This window comes from Micrasema longulum, unplaced genomic scaffold, assembly GCF_059751315.1.
Source record: "Micrasema longulum isolate JH-2025_06_02 unplaced genomic scaffold, ASM5975131v1 h1tg000185l, whole genome shotgun sequence".
In the NCBI taxonomy this organism is placed as follows: domain Eukaryota; kingdom Metazoa; phylum Arthropoda; class Insecta; order Trichoptera; family Brachycentridae; genus Micrasema; species Micrasema longulum.
The window spans coordinates 223,426-248,019 of NW_028277390.1; the positions used below are offsets into that span (position 1 = coordinate 223,426).

Below are 24,594 nucleotides of genomic sequence, written 5' to 3' on the forward strand. Positions count from 1 at the left end.
ATCGTATCGAGATATATAACACAATTATAAAAGCCTCACACCCCTTTAGGAATTACCTTTTTACACGGGTACATACGCACCAATATTATGAAAAAGTGTAAAAATCTCGATATGTGGAAAAGGAATTTTCCTGTTCTCGGTACGTTCGGAGTTCGGACTGACCAAATGGTGCGCACGGCATAACGAAATGAAAATTTGAATGTATTTTTTGTAACAGCCAGATGGTGATAAAGGGGTTGAGATACAAAGTTATTTTCGTAAGTTTATCCGAAAAACATGCGGATAATGAAGCACGTCATGTTATTATATTAAAAACATGCGGATAATGAAGCACGTCATGTTATTATATTAAAAACATGCGGATAATGAAGCACGTCGTGTTATTATATTAAAAACATGCGGATAATGAAGCACGTCATGTTATTTTATTAAAAACATGCGGATAATGAAGCACGTCGTGTTATTATATTAAAAACATGCGGATAATGAAGCACGTCATGTTATTATATTAAAAACATGCGGATAATGAAGCACGTCATGTTATTATATTAAAAACATGCGGATAATGAAGCACGTCGTGTTATTATATTAAAAACATGCGGATAATGAAGCACGTCATGTTATTATATTAAAAACATGCGGATAATGAAGCACGTCATGTTATTATATTAAAAACATACGGATAATGAAGCACGTCGTGTTATTATATTAAAAACAAACTGTCTCGTCTGACTGAGTATTAAGTAAATCGGTAACAGTAAATCATCTAATTATTATCATGCATATAAATGAGATAAACAAATGTAATATTCATATTTAAGGCATTAACTTTGAGGCCAAACATATTACTAAATGTTATTAAATACTTGTATATAACCATTTACTGACTTTTTTTACGTGTACCGGTTTCGGGATGTAGCCGTTTTTTCGTCAGGACACCAGTCAAACCAACACGCAAAACCCACTATACACCTTCAACATAGTTGTTGCACAAAAATATAAAACCACCACGACATGCATTTTAATAAGCAACCTTGCATATGTTTGGTTCGATTCCCGACATGGTTGATATGAAATATTTATTTAAAAGGGTGTTTTTACACTAGAATGTTTCCCTGGACTGGTATCTGAGGCGTAAGACTGATCACCTTGCCTTCATGTAACAAAAATGATCAAGATACGCTGCGATTGGTGTACCAACGCACCATAAGGTGCTGAAAGGGAATGACGATGATGATATTCTTACTTAAATGTGAGTAATATAAATAGGGATGTGTATTGGATACATATTCATACTAAAAGCACCGATACAAAATGTTTAGTAAATGGATTTGAGCCTTATTTATGGCGCTAAAGTCGTGAGAATATTTAAGGCGAGTATTACTTATACAGAAGATAAACGGAGGTGAGCACAAGATATACTTAGTAAAAATAGGGCGAGTTTACATTATTTATTCATCTACATACATAAGTTTATTGTACATTATTTCAGACAATAAGTCCCAACTCCATGAGACTAAAAGTCCTGTGTTGAGATGGGACGAGCAATTATATGACACAGACACATGAGTATATCACCACAAATATAGGATTAGAAACATAAAAAATAATTATAAAAAATATTTTTAAAATACATATATATGGCACATCAATATGGTAAACAGTAAACGCAAGCATTCGGAAAATCATCAAGGAGTTTCCTACTCAAATCCCTCCCACTAAGGAAAATCCAGGCCTTAACTCCTTTCTTGAAAATAATTTTTGTCCTTGAGAGCTTAATTCGTTCTTCCAAAATATTGAATACTGTCGGTGCGATAAATGAGAGATGCCTCTAAGCAAAAGTCGTACGGGTTTTGGGTATGACATAATTCATACTCTGGGAAAATTCGTACGGACATTTTGCCGAGACCTCTCCTTATTGTTTGAACTGAAGTGTGTAAGTGCTTTTTTTAGGTACAGTTGTCTCATATCCAGCACCTTCGTGTATTGGAAATTATGATAAGAAATCTGCAAATCCACTGTACACGTCAGCGGGGTTACAATTTTTCAATATAATAATACCACGTCCGGCCCCAAGATCATGAACAATACTAAGAAACTAAAAATATACATATAAATTGAATTATTGCAAATCTGTTGTCAATATAATTATATATGTTTTATTAATTTCATTTTTTTATATTTATTTATTAATTTAAATACAAGTTAAAAAAACAATAATAACGCACCCCTAACTCTATGAGACCGAGAGCCCTGTGTTGAGTTGGGATACAACATAATGAAACGTGGAAGCGCGCACATTATTAAAGAATACTAAAAATTAAAATTATTATATGAATATACATTTTAATGAACGTCTTGACAATACGTTTAATAGTATATAAATTAATGCAATGTCTCGCAGCAGTCTCCTGCAATGGTCTCTTCCCTTAGAAAATCCAAACTTGTACACCTCTCCTGAAAATGGCTTTCGTTTTGGAGAAATTAATATGTTCATAAAGGACATATATATTATATTTTCATGTACATAAACAAAAATAACACAATAATAATTTAGGAGTTTATACGAGTAAGACACGCGATTTCAATTTATTTTTCTATTTATAGGTACTTTGTTAGATTTTATATTCAACAGTGGAATCATACTCGCATTGTTTTAATTCCAATTATATTTGAATAAAAAAAGAATCTTATAAAAAATATATAAGAAAAAAGGCCCAGTAAAATCAAGGGTTGCGGTAGCAGGTAGATTCGTTTTTTTTGTCCAGCGGGACAAGAAAATTTAGTTAATTATTATCGATTTTTTAATTTATTTATTTGGGATATTAACAGTAATACAGCGAATATACATGTACAAACGAAAAAAAAACATAAAATAAAACTAATAACAGATATTAACAAAAATACATTAACACGTATAAACAAGTAGATATAGAATAAGAATTTGCGTGTGTGTGAGAGAGAGGTGAGAGAGGGTGTAAAAGTGAGAGTAAGGGTGTGTGTATATGGGAATAAGCTAGTAGACATTATAAAATGGTAAAATAAAGACATTGTAAGAAAAATTGTTAAAGAGAGTAAGTAAAGTGCGAAAAACGAACGTAAACAGTGTGAAATATCGACAAAGACTTAAATATTAGCATTAAGTATTTTGCATTTTGAAAGTCTTTTTGTTACAATCGAAGGGGTCAATAGAATGAACGTTTGAATTATACTCTCTAGCGAAGCGCACAAGTGGAGAGTTCTGGGCATAGTTTGTACGAATGGACGGTACATGGAATAAACAGTTAACTATGTGACGAGTACGGTAGCCAGAAGTGTAAAAGGCTAATTTTGAGTTGAGCTATTGGACGCCCAGTTGTAACATAAATAAGTTATAGTTATCAAATAAACAATATCCGTGAATGTTGGAAACAAATTGGATAACACAACTTCAGATTGAACAAAATACTTATATTTTAAAAACCTAAAATATAAATATTCTATGTAAAATTTTAGACCAAAACCAAATAGGCTTAGCAATATCGGTTCGGAAAAACGGAGTGAGGATTTAGATACAAATGTATTGTGTGTATTAAAATACGGGGTCAAAATTGTATTCAGCACACAAAGGATTTCCGTAAAATAATACGTGGATCTAATCTGGAAGTATTACTTAATTTTTATTTAACTATCCCCTTTTCCCAAAGCCTATACATACACTTATATATAACGCTACACAACAGACTCGGTACATAGGTAATAGGTGACGTATGATCCATCTAGCATCCACAAGCGGTGGGAATTTAGTAGGCATATAATATTTATGGTCAAAAGTAACCTTGATACAATGGAAGAAAATAGAAAATCGATCAGACTTGACTTTCGTGAGTGAATAAATTAATAATTATTCTTATTATTTTTATTGGGTAAACGAACATTACGGACAAAATATAATCACAATTTCTTTGTACATTAGTGTAGGACACACCAAAAAAATGGTTTACACTGAAGACAATAATTAATATTATGTTAAATATAACAAATGTAAAAAATAAAAAATGAAAAAGATGAATATATATAATAATAAAATAAATTAAAAATCTGCTTCTCTCAATATTTCTATGACTTATGACTTAAATTTACATTCATTGTCATAAAAAATATCAGCTTCGGTAAATCTATGCCACGCATATTCTAGGTATTGCAAAATAGATTGTTTTAAATAGTTCGTTGACGCGTTGCCTGTGTAAAACATAAGACCTTGTCTTGTCGGTCTAGATGGCACACGGAATGGGAGTCTATCAAGTAGATTACGGGAATCAATTTTATTGCTTATTAATGTTTGCAAAAATAACTGGTCTAACATTATTCTTCGATGAAGAGTTTATTATATGGCACTGCATACTTTCAGCATAGTTAGAGAATTTGACCGGTTGATTTTTTATTTTTTTAGAAATAACTCATTTCAACTTATCTGATGTGGATTCATTCAAATGATCGATATAATGTATTGGATACGTCACTATTCAATATTTATCCCCATATTCGGCCCTTCTCCCCATAATTAACGGCTCGAGTTATTGGAAGGAAACGATGACAATTACGATTACATATTTTGTACAATTAATTATGTAATCAAGTGATGTTAATTATCAGGAATATGTAAAGTGCGTTTTTATTACTTAAAATGTTTTTTGTTCGAACATAGGTGACCACCGTTGAGAACGATTTTGTCAGGAAAGTATCGGGGGTTACCCGTACTAACTAGATTTGGTAAAAAATATAAAAAAACTGATATTTTAAAACAGTCATTCTTTCAAAAAAGCATTTTGAAAATAAGTTTCTCCAAAAACAAAACATTAACTAGATAATAAAAACACAGTTTACCAGAAACAGTTCCTTTTTGCAAACAGCTGTAACAATTATTCCGGATATATTAAATTGTTTCTTAAAACGGTTTTCGGAGTAGTGTAGCCATGGCCGCCCACCATCCCCACGAAAATTAAAAATTGGGCAGGATACACAAAACAAACAGTTTTAAGAGCAGCGTGGAAAACCGCGCCCCCTCTCCCCCGCCATGAAAAAAAAATTATCAAAACTGTTTCTTAAATAACCAGATTTTTGCTCGCGCTTCTCTTAACTGTTATTTAGAAATGTTGAACAAAACCGTTTAATTTGTGAAAGGGCAACTGTTACTACTAACTTAGTAACGGCATCTAAATTATTTTATTTAAACACCAAACCAAGTAAGACCGGTACATAAATTTACTCCAATTCCGGTATGCGTTGCGATTTCAGTTCGCGAAGCAAAAATGGTGACTGGCTGAAGATTAAAGCCACCCCTCGACTCACTCGGCGTACTCCCGAGTGACTCATAATAACCCCGTGGATGTTATGAGTCACCGCACCATGTCACACTGCACACGGCACATAGCACACAGTGCACGTACCACGGAACACGGAACACGGTACTCGGTAGAAGATCCTGCTTTAATGCCGACTGAAATGGATAAGTTTAAAAATTATATGCTCAGTACCTACTTACTTTATTTAGTATGTAAAGACACACACATATACAGTCCTTAATTCATCATCAGCATATCCCTATTCACAACCGATGGTGCATATGGCACCGCATTTGAAAACCAAACGATTTATTTTTATACAATTTTACTACAGTAAGTTTAATTATTTTTTTTATTAATCATGAAGTGGGGCACACATAAACATATTCTTATGTGTGCTTTAACAATAACAATAAACATATATTTCATTTTTATAAGTTTTTTTAGACATATTTCCTAACCTTTTTTGTTTTTTTTTTCTTTATAAATGTTTTTTCACATACCATAATATTTTTCCACTGCCTTATACAAAGAGGAATAAAATTTCGTGTTTACCTTTTGCCTGGTATAGTAATCGTGTTCATGATGGCTTTGATCAATTTTGACGTGTATAGCTAAATTAATGTAATAAATTGGTAAAATACTACACGTAAATATAAAAAAAACTAAAACAAACTAACGCAAAGCATCTCGATCATCTAATTTGTTACATAAAGTTATGTTAACGCTATGAACTATTCCCTAATTTTTGAACTTCAGCAGATGCAAAAACATTTTCAGAGCGCAAACGGTATACCAAACGAAATCTAATGAGGGTTAAGTACTCGTAGTGTGTAATGTCGGCCTCGAGGTGTAATGGTCAGCGCGTTTGCCTGCAATGGAAGAGACCTCGGGTTCGATTCCTGACATGGTTGACATAAAATATTTATTTAAAAATGTGTTTTTACACTAGAACATTATATAGTCCCTGGACTGGCACCTTAACCGTAAGACTGATCATCTTACCTTCATGAAACAAAAATGATCTAGATACGCTGCGATCGGTGTACCAATGCAGTCTCTTATGCACCATTGGGTGCGGAAAGGGAATAATAAATGATGATATAGATGCCCATGATATCCTTGCCCAGATTAATCTTAATGCACCTTGCCGTAACTTGCGTATCAATGCTGACTTTACTGGGAAAAATTTTGAGACCAACGTCTGATTCTTTTCCCCCTACAGTACTGTCGATGAGTTCCTACAGCAAAGCTTAGCATTCAAAAAGCAAGCAATGTTATCACTCCCGACTTGAGATGACACACTTGCCATGTCTGCCGAGATCATATCATGACTAATACCTATTGTACACTTAAATAGATTCTAAAATTGTTTAGGTTACGTTTATTCATCGTATTAAATATAATTAATGCCACTCTGTTTATTATGGCTCTCAAAAACCTTTTGATTGGCTTAATTTTTTTAAAAAACTTATAAGCAAGAGTTGTTTTACTTATGAACTATTTTTGGAATCTCAAAAACATCGTGCTTTCCAAAAGGAATTTATAGGCATAAAAACAATTTACGTTAAGTCAGCATACAGGGGGCGAAATGATCGTAACCCGAAGTAAAATTTATTTTAAGATAAAATCAAATGAGGTTCTGCAACAAACAAAACTCACGAAGCTCGGTATCTAAGCTAATGTTAAAAATCTCAAGTCTACAAAAACATAGAAATAACATTAACTCTATATATTTATGTTTAATTTACTAAATGGCTTCATTGGTGTACGGTCGTTACTGGAACAAGTGGCATTTAATGTTCCGATCCGCCGGTTGCGAAATAATAATGCGCTGTTCCTTGATCAGCACAGCGCAAACTATGGCTTGCATGCATCAATATCCCGATTCTGTAGCATTATAAATTTGAGACAAGATCTGATTTTTTTTGGTGTAAGTCTTTCTAGATTTAAACGATCACTAAGATAGACCAGATCTTGTCTCGAGGTAGTAATTATTATTTATTTTTTGTCCTAGTTTTAATTTTCTTTATTTGTTTTTATTTCAATTGTGCCTGTATGTATTATAAAGATTTGTGTTTGGCATTTTTTGAATGGACTAAGTCCATTAGTAAATAAATAAATAATAATTACACAACTTATAACAGGAAAATAATGCGTAGCGGTGTGTCATTCTCCAAATAAAGACCATATTTTCTTATTTGATTTCTTCGAAAATTGGTGTCAATAAACACGCAATAAAAGAGGTAAAAACAAAATAACGGCACATAATAAATATGTGGAGCATCAAAAAGAAAATTGGAATAATGAAACATCTAGTTAGGCAGACTAGACATAATCCAGATAAATCTATTACCTAAAACATGTAGTAGATAAAATAATTTTAATATTTGTTAATAAATCGTGATAACTATTATTATTATTATCTATAAGTGACGTAAATGATAGAGAAGAACGTTTTGTGATGAAAGTAATTGCCAGTATCGTGCCTTCTAGAAAATAATATTTAATATAAGAAAACTAACAAATAATGGTATACACAACCCTCGTGTGGACTTCAGAGACAGAGAGATGACTCACAAAAAGTTGCTCAAATAATTCAATTGGATAAAGAATGGGAAATATAAAAAAATTAGGAAACAGAATGCGTCTGAATTTAATAACTTGGAATACAGTAACTGAAATTATTTTTGTATAAAGCATATTGATTATAATGTAGGTTATGATTAGTTGTTTAAGTTTTTTTACAACTATCTAATAAAATACATTGAATTACAATAATACTCGAACAATACAATATACTACTAACAAAATAGATTAGCTTTGTTATGGGCTGGGCAACGAGTTTTATGGACCACACTAAGTATGATAACTATTCGGAATGTACAAAGGGGGCGACGCAAGCGCAAGACTGATCCATCCCTCGCGAACTGGGGCTCGTTGGGTTAATGGATTGAGCAATAATCATCTGTGCATCTCATCAGAAATCATCGTGGAATTACATTTAATTTGTGGGAGAGACGCCGAGCAGATGACAATCCCAGAGAATAATAATACTAGTGACTTGGGTCTAGGATGATTAAGGATCCTGGGTAAAAATTGAGAATTTGATGAAATATTTAACGAGTGTTGGAAGTAAATGGTTTTTTCTATGATCAAATGTCTAATAGTTTGCTCGTTACGTTATTTATTAAATATACGGCCTAAGCCAATTACAACAGTTACACGAAGAAACATATATATACAATAAACAGACCATTTAATGGCACTTATATGATAAAATAAAATGTAATAATCGCGTTAAAAGAAATCTACTTTATTACGGGATTATTCGTATATTTTAAGAAAAGCATTTTATTGGTTTATTAACGATTCTAAGACCCTTTTAGAAAAGTATATTAGAAAAAGTATAATCACACAAGTGAACAATGTAAGATGATAACGCAAAATATAAAATTTTAAAAAAATGTTAATAATTAAATGAAAAGGAAAAAATAGCAAAAAAGTTAAAAGGAATAGTAAAAAAAGTTATGGTAAGATTTTCCTTCACACAACTTTTTGTGTATTATATTTCATATTTTGTGTTATTGTTAATGTATAAAAATAAATAAAAAATGTACCTTTTGGCAATTATAATATTTTACGGTTAAACAATGTCATTTAAATACCTAAAGAAACAATGTTTTTTTTTAAAAGTAAAATCTGTTACTTTTATAGTATACTAAGCAGTTATGAATCCCGTTGTTTTCATAGAAAATAATATTTTTAGTCCCAATTGTATTTATGTATGTACATAAAAAATATATCACTAATACCACATCTGTCAAGACCGTGCTATTTAGTATTTGTACAAGTGGTTCTTAGGCTATTTTATAATCGCCTTTTTCAGTAACGGTTATAAGTTACCGGAGAAATGAGTGTTTTATAAAAATAATCAATAAATCGATGTATTTTTACGAAATTATATTTGTATCTTTGGGTAAGATGAATTTTGAAAAAAAAACCCTTATTCTTTACCATACGCCATACACTGCATTAGTTTCAAGTGGAAAATATGTCGATAAAATCAACGTTCACAAAAACTGAATCGTAACAGTTAAACATGTATGGGGGGGGGTAATTATTTTTAGCACTAATTTTGGCCCATTTCACCCACCGCATTGATTACGATACATCGACTGCCCCTACAATACAGATTTTATTTTTTTAACATATACGGAAAAAATTGCCTTTTACGAAACTAATAATCTGAACATATATAAAAAAAAAATTAAGCCAAATATGTTAGGATTATAAATTTTTGTAAAAGGTAGATTTGCCGTTTATGTTAATAAAATTAAAATAAAATGTTTGGTTTATTTATTTTTTAAAAACACTCATTTCATTTAACCCAAGGTTAAAAAACCAAAATTAAACCTAAAAATTATACAGCACATTCAGTAGAATTTTGAGTTTTTCTAAATTTTTGTAGACTAGGACTGGATACAACTCGCTGGGGAGCTGTTAATATTAACATATTACGACACAGATGAAGAACATTGTAAATACGGTAATATAGAAGCCTGGGCATCTACAGGGCTTATGGCCTGTCGTTGGCTGGTTTAAGTGGCCACTTTACACACTGTGTAACATTCACCATTCCGCCCATATCAAACATCTATATTCCTTCAATTCTTTCATCTGTTGATGTTTGTAAAGTTAACGAGCTAAAACCTTCCACCATTAAAGATGTTACTACAGTATCTCTGATTAAATAACGTCTGAAGAAACATTTCCATTCTCTTTCTTAATCTCTCATCCTTTCCTCTTTTTTCTTATTTCCTTTTTACCATTGAGTAATAGTATTTAAAGTAATTTTTTCACAAATACATTTATTTCTATATTTTTAGCTTTTTTTAATCTTTATTTTCTATTAAATATGTTATAACTTGAATTATAAACATAAAACTTTTATTTTATTGGATGGTTGGAAGAAATTGCCATTTGGCAATAAGCCCGCTAATGTGCAATCAACAATATGTACAAAAAGTTAAATAAAAAGAGACGCCTGGACTTCTATATTACCTTCTTTAAAATGTTCTTCATCTCTGTTGTTATATGTTAGTATTAACAGCTCCCCAGGGAGTTGAATCCAGTACTTGTCTACAAAAATTTGGACAAACTCAGAATATTTTTCATTCAGTAGAAGCTTAAAACAATTTAAAAATCAAATGAAATAATAAAATATTTTAAAGGATTATTATAACAAGAAAATCATAAAGTTACTGATTCACATAATAATTATAGGTAACTAACTAAACTAACTAACCATCACGCCATTTCCCCGGAGGGGTAGGCAGAGAGGATAGAACGCCACACCACTCTGTCCTGGCACACTTCCTTTGCTTCCTTCACATTCATACATCTTCTCATGCACGCACGTCGATTATTCCGACTTTTCACATGACCACTTTCAAGAATTTGTTGTACTTGATCATGCCATGTCTTTCTCGGCCTTCCTCGCCTTCTACAACCAGACACATTCGCATCATAAAAGACACATTCATTATAGGTACTAAAGGTTTAATTACCATTCACCATCTTTGAAAGACTGATATATAGGTATAATCTTTATGACATTTAGTTTACAAAGTACATACACTCGTCGATCATATTACACATATTTAAAAATAGTTTGACATTTAACAAGGAGGTTATTACATTACCTATATATTTTTGGTTACATTCGTGAAACGGGGCATTGTACGAAATGGGTCCAGAAATATCGGGCTTCACGATCCGCAGAAATTGCGGTGAATTCGCACAATCATAATTCGGGGAAGCGTGTAAACATATTGGGCGGGAGAAAAGATCAATCATCCGACGGTCCGTATGGACCGATTAGCCACTCGAGGTAAGGGGTTCGATTCGGGGGACGGGATAGTAAAAATACTCTTGCGTTGTTCCTATCCGGAATTAGATGCAACGGAGGAATATCAATATCTTCTTAATAGTGGAATAGATAGGTGACTACATTTAACTAAATGTGAGTGTAGTCGGAAGAAATTAAATGTAAAGGCGACCCCAAAATCATGCTAGCAAGCCGTTGAGTCAGCAATGCAAGATAATTATGCTTGAATATAGATTCGAACAGCACAAGTATCAATATATTACAATTAATTTTATTTATTTATTATAGAACTTTTTTTTTATAATTTATAAAATAAAATACACTTGTACAAACAAAATTTACAACAACAACAAAAAAATGTGGCAAACATAAATATTTCAAAAGAAATAATAAACACTTTAACCTGAAACATTAGCAGACATAACAAAATAGTTCTAGAGTGACAGGCAATGTATCGTAACGTGTTCCTTTATATTAAGGTAATCAGCGCTAGAGATAGCAGAACTTATAGTTAATAATTATAGTTTGGAAAATAAATGCTCAAAAAGTCTCGATTATTAAATAAATGCTCGTAAAATTATTAACTTTTATTTGAAATAGTGAAGGCTCTTTTCACATACTCGACATAGTTTTCTGAGATTTTGGGCTTTTCTGTAGGTTTACCTAATTTTTTTTTGTTGAAAATATTTTTTAATTTACACTTTCGTAAACCGAAATTTCAATCAAATTTAAGCCTACTACAGCATTTTTTATACCTTTCCCTGGTTGGCATTTTTTAAGAAAGGCTTATGTCGGTTTTTGTCATTCTTAATCATGGATAATATTGCAATTACATATAACACATACGGTGGAGAAACAGTGTTTATTCCCTTTAAATAAAAATATTACACTACCCTCTAATCTAACACCATGACTCTCAGGGCGTCGGCGTCGCAACGCGAGAAGCAACTCGCCTGATCAGAGAATCACTAAGTTACCCCCGGCCCGGGGACATGGCTTCCGAAGTAACTGCCAACCAGCGGGTCCTGTTATAGTTTTTATAAAATTTAAATACAGATAACTCGAATACATTTTTACTATAAAACTTCATAAAATTATATGGTTTACATCTGTTTTTAGTATATGAATTCATACAATTGTAATTAATTTATACATAAATTATTTTAATTTAAACTCTTTTATTCCCATAATCAAATAAAATCATGATTTACAACCCCTGCTTCCACTTGCATAAAACAAAGGAATTTGTTTAGTCTACCACCAGTCGATGTCGGTCATGACGAAACCCGGTCACTGGTAAAAATTCTAAATAAAAGTGGAATAAAACTGTAAACTTATTTTTGTTCCTATAATTAATTTAAGGCACTCGCCTATCGCACGGGGGTTAAGGGTTCGCTTTCTTAATCACAATAATTGCATACGATTTTTCTCAAGCATGCCTGTATTATGATACGTATTATTCAACACTCTACACGGGCCTGCAGTTATGCTTAAAAGTAAGTAATTACATATTCCGTTGAATGATGTGGCCATTTGCTTTTTGAACACTGAATAGAGTGCAGTCGGAATATCGCTAGGTACCGGTCAGGAGGCCGTGAGTGATGTTCGGTGGAGGGCGGCTCGAGGGTCAGGAGGCGAGGAGGTTCCCTGACGCCGTTAAACCATTTATCATCCCCTGGCAGCCTGGACGGTGGCGCCCCGCCCCGGCCCCCGCGCCCGCCCTCGGACCCCGGGACGAGATAAGAAACAATCACTTTGAGTTTGCACAGCAGAGGGAACAACCTGCATCCAGCGCTAATCACGATACTATGCTTGTCTTTATTTTAAGTATAAACGTATCTAAACAAAGACGAGGAATGAGAAATACGTCGAAAGCGACATCAATGTACTTAATTTTATTATCAAATTCATTATGTACGGAGTTTTATTAAGAAATATCACACAAAAAATCAATATACCAATTCGAACAAGGTGAACGTGTGGTAAATCAGGTTGTGGTCCCGTGGCTAGTGTCTCGGACTCACGGACCAAAGGTCCGTCGTTCGAATCCCACTCTACCTTAACTTGATTCCATTTTCTAATAGTGAGTTATTTACAACTCGTTGAGAATGGCCGTCAAAATTAAATATTTGGGTAAATCATAAGAACGCAAATATTTCTTTAAAAAAAAAAAAAAAACTACTAAACAATCCTTTAGTACTACACCGTATGAATGACTAGGTATTCAAGCAATGTGTAAAGTTAACAAATTATAACAGGGATGGAGAATATCTTAAAGAAGAGAATATGGAAGTCTAGGCATATAACCTGTCATTGGCTGGTTTAAGTAGTCACTTTACACACTGTGTAACATTCACCATTTTGCCTATGTTGAAACATCCATATTTCTTCTTATATTTTTCCATTTGTTGATTTTAGTGAAGTCAAAGAGCTGAAACGTTTATTGTTGTGAAGAAATTCATCTGACTGAATTATTTCACATACTAGGCAACGCCTGAACACAATTTTCCAATTTTTAAACTTCTTCTTGGACCAGTTGGTTTGATTACAATATTTGAGTTTGTCCAAATGTTTGTAGACAAAAGACTGGATTTCACCCCCTCGAAAGTCATTAAGATAAAAAAAAAATACAACAGGGATGGTGAATACCTTAAAGAAGGAAATATGGAAGTCTAGGCATTTATAGGGCTAATGACCTGTCATTGGCTGGTTTAAGTAGTAAGATAAATGTTATCAACACCGTTTTCCTAGGAAACCACTCTCTAGTCACCTCTACGACGACTGTCCACCGCATCACCGTTCACTACGGCCGTTAAGGTACGGGCACCGCTGTCCTAGGAAACCCTAGCTTAAGATTAAGAAAGGGGCTCTGAGATGGTTTAGTCGCGTAGAACAAATGGACGACGAAAAAATGGTAAAACAAGTATATATGGCGAAAATGAACGGTAATGTCAGACGAGGACGACCAAGGAAGACGTGGCATGAACAGATAAACCAAAATATCAAGTCTGGTCACGTCAAAAGCAGACAGAACCGAAGAGCATGTGTGACAAGATGTATGAATGTGGAAAAAGGTAAAAATGTATGCCAGGATAGTCGTGTGTGGCGGTCCATTATCTCTGCCGGTCCATTAACAACACCTCTGAAACAGCGTGGTGGTGGTAGTAGTAGTTGAACTAAAACTGGATTTAAATAATATTTCAATAGAAAAGCTATCGTTTTTCACCCATGGAATAAAGTACAGTTCTGAAATAGGCGCAAGTTTTTTCTACTCTGTATGGTAAGATTCTACTACAGTAGAATTCCATTTTCTTGTCATACTCACGGGTAACGATAAGCTTAAGTGGTGTCACCCGGCGCTTAAGGTCGGGAAACTACGGGACAGGGGTGGGGGCCGCGATACACCGCACTACTCGAGGAAGAGATAGGATCGGCAACGTGGGTATGGAAGGGAGTCAATTAGCGGACCAATGGGACGTATATCTCTGCAGATAAACAGCACCACTCGATAGACAAACAGAACAAAGCGTCGCAGATAAAGATAATTATTTATTATTGCTGAGAATGAGACGGCTTATGGCAGTGCTGAAAGATGAGACTCTATATTCAAAAATGCAGAAGTTTAGTGCTATCCGAAATCGTGTTTAAAAAATGTTTGCCAGTAGGCACAGAATAGCGACACTTCCTGCTCTGAAATGATAAAAAATGTTATAAAAATAAAACAAATTAAATACATACTTATACGCGAACTTATGTCGTCATTACCTTTCCATATATCATTTTGCCATTCACTAACGACCATCTAACTAACAATGTTTGATTATGTCCAAATGCTTGCAGACTGGCTGGATTTCCTCCCTAGGAGTTCATATTTAAATTTATTTAAACAGAGAGGGAAAATTTTTGAGAAGGGGATATGGAAGTCTAGGCATTTACAGGGCTTATGACCTGTCATTGGCTGGTTTAAGTGGCCACTTTACACACTGTGTAACATTCACCATTCTGCCCATGTTTGAACATCCACATTTCCTCAAATCTTCCATCTGTTGACTTTTGTGAAGTAGTGAAGTTCTGAAACATGGGCAGAATGGTGAATGTTACACAGTGTGTAAAATGGCCACTTAAACCAGCCAATGACAGGTCATAAGCCCTGTAAATGCCTAGACTTCCATATCCCCTTCTCAAAAATTTTCCCTTTCTGTTGAAATAAATTTACCATCTAACTACATTAAATGTCGATGTCAAGTCATGAAGAAAAATCACAGCAGCAATTTTTTAAATCTAAACCTTTAAAAAAGCATAGTTATATTTAAAAAAAAAACACTTAAGCTTAGTTATATAAAACACAAATAAATTGTTTTAAAAAACATTAAACTTCTCATTCAACGCAATAATAACGACATAAAATTTAAGGAGAAAGATAAAAATTCCGAATCTGGTTGACAAAGAAAAAAAATAGCACGAAATAATAATAATTCATTAATAAAAGGTAAAACGATTCCTTCGGGGAATCTCACCGGTGACTATGGGAATAAAGTCGAGCGAAAGAATTCCCCAATTAATAAGGGATGATATTACAGTTACAGTATGCCGCACCTGGGTCACATCGATATATTTATCTATAATACTTGTACGTACATAGGTACATACGAATTGTACGGGAAAAATATTTCAAATAACGATACATTTTCTCAAGTTGCAATCCTCCTCTCGGATTATTGAAAACCTCGGTTCAGCAACCTAGCCACTCGGTGCGGTTAACTGTGCTTCGTTAACACACTGTAGATTATAATCAGTTTAAAACAACAATTAATCTTTCAGTCAATATAAACTTTTAGAGCGGCAGTTAACGGAGAGGTTCTGAGTTGTAAGGGAAGAACGTCGAGGCGGCCGCGGGTCTAATCCCCCGAGCCTCAGTAACTGAACCCAGGGTTGCTAGCGCAGTTAAATAGACCGGCACCATTAATCCGGCGCGACTACAGTCGGCGCAACTGCTCTCTCCCATTCGTAGTGAACTGTTTCAAATATACAATAACCAGATATTATACGAGTACATATAATTTATTACTGATGAAGGGACAGACAGACTAGATACTGAAATGTCACGCGGCAGTAGATGTTTGGTATTGCAAGTTACTTCAGGCACTAGGCGAACTGCCAGATACGAAGTGCAGAATACGGCAGGACCCAATCTGGGTTATGACTCGCTAAAAAATGTATCGTGTAGTAATTCTAAAGAGGGGGAGAGATAATGTGGGCAGAACCGCACTCGTAAAATAAAACATGCTACGCGCGTGAATAAGAAAAGGGCGAGTTAACCGGAGAGAATTTTACTGCCTCGGCGCGGCGGTTACTTAGCATAACATTATATAATTATGTACACACATAATATATTCAAATGTAACCGTACCCCGAATGTTTTTATTTTGGTACCCGATGTGCGAAATTTCCTTCCAAACTATTTGAATACGGCAAGCTCACTCCAAACCACCCGTCCGAAGTAAGCTGCCCATAATCAAGACGGATAGTTTTGGCTCGGGAAAGTTTCAAGGGGTAGTTTTAATTCCACAAGAAACTCGACATATCCTGTGTTTTTATACTCTACAACATGCAAAACTAAGGGAATCAGAGACGTACGAATAAGTCGACAAACAGATATTTGGAATGATATGAATACCAAAATAGTAATGATTTGAGACACGTCATTAAAAAAGTGGACTTGCCTTGAAAACGGACGCTCACAACACGTGGGCTGGTAGGAAATTTCTTCGTCGTCCGTGAAATTTGATCGGAGCAGACTTTAATATACACAGTAATGGAAATATACATATGCATGACCTCGACTCGGCAGATGTTCTAGGATCCTCATAGACCCTCGAGCACGCTGATGGGAAAATGCAAATGGAGGACTCTCATTATCCGGACCGCCCGCGCCCTCAACCGGTACCTGCTCCCCACCCGCGCCCTACCGAACTGTGGTGGAACTACCACCTTCAACCTAACCTACACACACACGCTAACTGTTCGCTATTCGGCTTTTGCTGCCGACTTATAATTAGTCTTTCCGCAAATTTATATAATTAAGTAAAGCAAATTCAACGTAACACAGATAAATAATGACGCCAGCGGAGTATATAAGGCGTGTTGAGCTCAGACAATAATGGAGCTAGAGATAGGCTAAAGGCCGAAGGATATGGCCTCATGGACCGTTGGTAATTGTTTGGTAAAGTAGGTATATCACTAATGTAGCTATAAAAAAGAGTCCCGGTAGACCAGAGAACGAAATGATGTCGTTTGCGTAGGTAATTATGCTAATTTAATAATATGTTCTCGAAACATGCTCGCATTTCTGAGGAGAAAATTAATTTATATGTATACGAGCGCCATTTTTCTGTAAGGGCGAGATTAAGTTAACGGCTAATCTGCAAATAAAACTGATATCCGAGAGAAGAGCCTACAACCAGCTATGTGTACACAAGTAGGAAGCGGGAAGGTGCTTCACAGACGGAACACTTGTACGCGAAAATCAATTAAAAGTTTTACAATAAAAGTTTTTATACGGGACCGTCCGAACTGGGCGGGTAGGCGGGGAGAAAGAGACTTCTTTAGCGGTACATTTTGCACGGTCATGCTTTGAAAGAGGAAAAAGCTATGGCAGCCAGGAAAATCGGAAACAACAATTACGAATGAAATTTCAAATACTTAGGTAGTCGGTAAATAATATTTAAATCAAATGAGCTACATAATATTTGATTTATGCCTATCGTATTTGAAAAAACGGCCGTGTAAACTTTATCACTAAAGCGGATTGTGTTTAGCGATGCAGGCCGGGTCCGGAACTGATTAATGAAGTGAGCCATTAGCGAGATCCGGAACAAAAAATGACCGAGAGTCGGGACAGTCGAGTGGGCAGGGGGAGGGCGCGGGCGGTGGCTAGCGGCGGATAGCCGAGTGGCCCGAACTGTGGGTAATGAGGAAACTTCACCAAATCGGGGGCGGGGTATAGATTACAGTAACTTTATCATTGAATCACTCCACTCCAGTTATCTACGAGTGGCGGATTTAAGTCATTATGTCCCGAACACTTCATTCATAATAAAATGTACATCCGAATGATTAACATCTACCCACTGCCTGCTGCTATTCACTATTCATACGCGGTTCTGTAGAAATTAAAGTAATAAAATTGCAGAAAGTGGAAACCTATCGGTACATTTTGCTGACTGCGTTCGAATAAATTATTCATATTTAGAATCTCTAGTGGCTGAATGATAATCTTCGAAGCGTTCAAAGCCAAATTTATGTTATTTATTAGTGTACCAATGCGATGTTTTACGCGTTCGGTTAAAGTAGAGGGATGTTAATGATGTGTAGAGTAGTCTTTTTCAATTAAAAAAAATATATATGGAGAAATATTTTTATGTGTATGAACTCATATTGATAATTGTACATCACAGTTGCATGTATCGAATGTATTCACGCGAATAAGTTATTCAAATAAAAAAACAATTTAGATTCCTTAATCTAGATTAGCTTCGAGCCCGGTGCCCGGCGCCCGGCGCCCGAGAGTTTGAGGGCTTTGCAATTACGTTACTGACAGCCGTTTTATTCACAGCCGAATAGAACTCTTATATCTGTATACAACACCCGCGAGGGTAATTCCTATATTAAACCGAGCGTGTCAAACACAATAACAGCGCAATAAGAACACCGTACTCCTGCCGCCTGCTGCCTGCTGCCTATATCCCTCTATGGAGCCTAGTCGCTCCGCAAATACAAATATCTACAAATAGAGGTACCCTTAAAGGCAGTAAGTGGGAGACATTAGCACTTAACTGCGACTTTCGATGGTTTAAAAAAAACGATTTTAAATTTGCAAATAAAATAAAATTTCACAATGCGAGATGCCTCGCGACATACGAATATAGGAAACGCGAGAAATAAGAAATTTTCGTGCGGCGAAAAATGATATTGTGAAAATGTTACATCCGAAGATAAGAACAAAATACGTTATTTATGGGATACATATTCGAATTCTATGAGAGTTTTTGCAATAAAATGTTGGTCGTATGAGAAACATTTTACGCTAAGTATCTTACTGAACTCGTACGAACGATATTATATAAGTGCTTTAGGGATATTTGTATTAATATTCTTGTAGACCACGCTGAAACTTCGAGCTATTTCCGCTTCCGAGAATAATTCTGAACATACTCGACTGTAAAATTAGAGAGAAGAGAATAATCGAAAACTGCGGAGCGGACAATAGTACAAACATGGGCAATAGTTTGCGAGTGAAATGCGGATATCCCGAATCCTGGAAAGGCGTGTATGGCGCTAGCAGCTGGTAGCGGGTCGCTAATAGACGGCACCACCCGCACCCCTGTTCATTATCTTCTCTCGACCTTCCTGCAGTTTCTATACATTCTTGTTCTAAAACCGGTCATTTTATTTCTCGGTAACGGCGATACGTCTCAAACTAACAGAAACAAAGGATTGGTACAATAATAAGGTATTATTGATTAATGGGAGGCAAAGTAAACCTTAAATTTTGCGCAGAACAGAAATTTATATCTACGGTAAAGAGTTCAACGACAAAGATATGGGAGGAATGTGTATTTATATAGAAGCAGTAGAGATACACAATTTAAATGCGAATGTTTTTCAAGTCCAGCATATTTAATAAAATGTTTTTTTGTAGATGTTTTGTGATAAAACTTTTGTTTTTTTAATAAATTTGACACAAAGTACCAATCAATCTTCTAAAATGATAAATTGAAAATCTGATTTCTATTTCCCATTCGTGAAGATGCCCGCTTAGGCGAAAGCGCTATCAAAATTGTTCTACGTTAGATTTTTTTCTGTATAAATTTCATCACGATCGTAGAACAACGACGCGTGTGATTTTCTTCCAACTTTACATAAGCGGTTTAATTTTTTGACACTTTATGTCAGAACTTAATAAGTAGGTACAAAAGTATATAATTTGATACTTGGGATAGTTATATAAATATATTTAAACCTGGAATGTAAAGCCTTTATTACACTTTTTCAAGATCGAATCGATTGGCTTGGTGAGTCCTGTAAAAAAAAAAAAAAAAATGTCAAAAATGTCTTAAAATAACTAAAATGTAATATTGTATGTACATAATAAATAAATAAAAAATTGAAAAAAATAAAAAAATGTAAAAAAAAAATCAATGTCGCATTTTCCGCACAGCCGTCGCTGTTCTACGATCACGACGATTTAGTGGTATAATAATAAAGATTTTAATATAAAGAAGAAAGAAAAGAAAATTTCAAATTTTTACGGCGAGAAGATTTTCCTGTGGTAGAACTAAATGACAACACGTTAATTTAATTTAATTTGATCAAAATTTTTGATACATACGTAATTAAACCATTTTTTTTTTATCTATAATTACTTTTATAACTTATTTTATTTCAACGGAGATAAGCCCCCTCCGGTGCTTTTCTACAAAGTTATGAATATACTCAAAATATTATCGATACATTATATTTTAATGTTTGACAAACGACAGAAAAATGACAATTATGCATTTTATACCTGTAAAAATATTTAGCAAAACGTGCAGTAATTAAAATGACTGTAAATTTAGGAGACCTACCTATAACGACGCCGACGCCGACGCGACGCCGAGTACCTAGATCTGGCCATTAAGTAATATAAATATACTGAGCTAAAAAGTGTCATTGTAACAACTTCTCTCTAGGGCATTTATAAATGATGACTATTTTCCACATATTCCCACCGCGTATAGATATGCCCAGCCCGTGTAGCTTAATGACGGGAACGTGGAAAATTAAAATGTCAAAGCTCTTAAAAAGCTGGGATCTCTTCATTAAGCCCCGCACAGGCGACGTCGGCTTATCCGCCGCTGTAGGATTTTTACACAAAGCTTTCATGTAAATATTTATCCTTCGTGTCTGCATTTGACCGACTTTACACTGGGGGGAAGCGAAATACTATTCTACAGAGTAATCAGACTCTTGAAAAGAGACATGACGCGAGAAACAGGCTACGTAATCCTGTTTTTATCATATTTTCTATACGGAAACTTCATTATGCGCTCTAGGGCATTTGATAAACGGTAATGGTATGTTGATACATTAATTAATTATGGTGTATTTTACCAAAAGCCGCGGCGTAAATTGGTTTACTTTGAAAATTGAAGAATCAACCCAATTACGCCAAATCCCATTAAACTGTTAGGCTAGCAATTGGTATGTATCCGCTCAGCGAAAAGGACAGAGGAGGCGACTTTGACTGAATATGAGAGCATTTAAACGATTTCAATAGAGGTGAAAAAGTCTTGTCAATTACAGGGTTTACGATCTGTCGTTTTCAGTTGAGATTATATTTTTACATTGTGCGCGTATACAACATAGGTACTGCCAACGCAGTTGTACAATTGTATAATAATTTCATTGGCATTAAACTGAATAGGTAGCATTCAGAAACCCGTTTTCGAAAATTACAACAGCTATCTGTTGATTATTTTTGTGACCGGTCATATGTCTAATGCATGCCTGGACTTCAATATTCTCATATCGTTTTATAGATTCCGCATTCATTATATTTCTTTTGTTATTTACAAAAAAATATTTTTTCATAGTCCCTGGACTTGCACCTGTAGCGCACGCCTGCTCATTTTACTTTTGTGTAACAAAAATAACCAAGATACGCCGCGGTTAGTGTACCAATCCAGTGCCCTATGCATCATTAGGTGCGGAAAAAGAATGATGATGATTTAAATTTGTCCAAATTCAAGGAAAGTTCACAGACATCTAATATTTCACAAATTCGCGCGTAATTTACGTGCGAATTACGTGCTAGCCACGCTTTCTCTACCCCTCATCCCGCGAGTCCAGTCTCCGTTCCCCGTTCTCCGACCTAAAGATGACGATGAGGTGAGACTCACAGAAAGGGGTCCCCGGCGAGAGGTGGCGGCGGGGCTAGTTCCGGGCCAACTCCCACGCGCCCATCCCGGCCGGCTGGTGCGGGTGGCGCCTGCAGCGTGCACTGCCCGCCGTCACCGGGCGGCCCGCGTCACGCGCTCTGCACTCACTTCCGACCGAACATCACCTGAAAGAAAGGAAACGATTAACAACAAGGGACAGACAATATTTCTATGAATTCAAAACACAATTTTTGTTAAAAAAAATAAAAAGAAACTTATAAAAAATATTTTTTCCATACAAAACGGTAATTTTAAAGGGAAGTATCGAATATTTTACTGCTTTTTTTGTCTCAAATATATTTTTTTATCCCATTTTCTTTCCTCGGTTCCTCTTTCTCTTTCTTTCCAAACTCATTATCTGATCCCACATTCCTCATCATTTAAAATGTATAACATAATGTACTTTAAAATGTTAATATGTGCGAGCCTTATCTCCCAATTAAATAAACAATTGTTATTTACAATTAATTAAATTCTTTTTTATTTTATTTAAACATATATTTGTATCTTTTGATACATATTCATGGTTTTTTAGTGCAAAATTTTGACATATATTTTATTTTGACCAGTCTGTTTTTTGGTCAGTAAAATGTTAAATTTTGTAAAAAAAAAAACATACACATTAAAAAAATTAAAACCTCGAGTTTTTAGTATTAGGTATTTAAAAAAGTTTTGTCCGTTTGTTTCCAAATTTAAAAAGAGCACCTTAAGTAAAACAAAACGGTTAAGGTTATACGAGTACTTTATTCGAAAGAAAAATCTCTGCTTAACAAGATGTTGCGTTTTCCTTTACGTTACATATATTATTTTATTCGATTGCAAGCCATCAAAATGGAATATCGAGTAGACGATAGTGAGAATTTTTGACACCTTCTTCTGTTCGCGTTCAATCCAGGAAACGAAGCTGCTAAAGCTTCTAGCGATATTTGTGCAGTGTACGGCGAAGATGCTATGAATTATTGACTAATTAGATTTAATTGTGTTTGTGCCCTCTTGTTCTGTACACAGCTTAAGTTGAAACCCAATACATGAAAATGTAAAACTAAACTGTTGACGAAATCTGGGAAAAAATTAAGTGACCAGATTATAAAGCTAGGGTTTCCTAGGAGAGCGGTGCCCGTATCTTAAAGGCCGTAGTGAACGGTGATGCGGTGGACAGCCGTCGTAACGGTGACTAGACAGTGGTTTTATTTTTGAACGGGGTTATCAATACCATTTTCCTAAGAAACCACTTTCTAGTCACCGTTACGACGACTGTCCACCGCATCACCGTTCACTACGGCCGTTAAGATACGGGCACCGCTGTCCTAGGAAACCCTAGCTTTAGTGACCACTTAACAGAAATTACAATTCATACTAAAGTTTTGACAAACCTTATTAATTCACATACGAAATACAAAAATATCGATTTTATGATAAATAAATAAACATAATATTTAAGGAAGCGTTCCTCGATAATTAAAAGTTGGAAAAAAGTTGAACCAAAGCGCAGTCCTCTATTAAAATGCATGTAAACAAACTACTAGAAACAAATTAAAAAGCTTCCAGTAAACTGAATCTGCTATGTAGAAGCAAAACTAAAAATGTAAATGGCGCAATAAATAATTGGTTTTGACAATGTTTTGAGTATGTCCAAATGCTTGCAGGCTGGCTGGATTTTCTCCCTAGGGAGTTGTTTTTCATATTTAAATTTGATGCAACAGAGTTTCTCAAAAATGTTTTCCCTCTCTGTTGCAACAAATTGAAATAATTGGTATCTATTGGATGCTCCGCGGCGTTGGCGCTGCTAACTTACAGATCGATTAATAAGAGCTGGTGCGTTTACAAAACTCACACAAACGTATTTTCAATCTATAGGATGGTGATTTTAAAAATGTTTCCTTTTTATATATATATTTTTAAATATGGGATTTGCATTATTTTTTACCTTGCTTATAATATCCAAGGTTTATATTACAAAAGAAGATTTTTCTGCAATTGGATATTTTTTTTTTTTTTTAATTTTATTTTATTCAGAAAACATACTCATACATAATACGTATTAAAAATAACGATTTTTTAACATAAAAATACCAATTAAGTTTTCATAAATTATGCGAAATATGTAAACATTAAATGTGACAAAAAAATAATAAATAAGAGACTAAAGTGAGAAAAGAATAATTGTTAACATTTGCGTTGTCCGTGGAGGTTATTGGGAGGCCTGTTGACAGTAGTCAACGGGCCTTCCGTTCCACTAGAAAAGTGTTCGGCATTTTGTTTCTGCTTTGGTTTATTTTACCAATCGTCTGTAAAAATAATGACGATACGAACGTACAAAGGAAAAACCGTATATTGATAGATACGAGAACGAGAGCCCAGTCATGCTATTATAATGTACGGAGTCAGTCAGTCACCT

At 34.8% G+C, this 24,594-nt stretch overlaps 1 protein-coding gene across 20 annotated transcripts in view; it reads right to left on the reverse strand.

Annotated features, from left to right (window-relative positions):
• Positions 1-24,594, reverse strand: part of LOC148283854 (protein lin-10-like) — a 147,051-nt gene that overhangs the window by 58,508 nt on the left and 63,949 nt on the right. For 19 of the 20 annotated variants that reach the window (XM_088243092.1, XM_088243087.1, XM_088243090.1 and 16 more), the window contains one exon: positions 22,158-22,321. The gene's annotated coding sequence lies outside the window, so the exon portion shown is untranslated. Of the gene's footprint in view, positions 1-20,259; positions 20,296-22,157; positions 22,322-24,594 lie in introns of all 20 variants that reach the window. The other variant, XM_088243082.1, reaches the window with a different exon arrangement.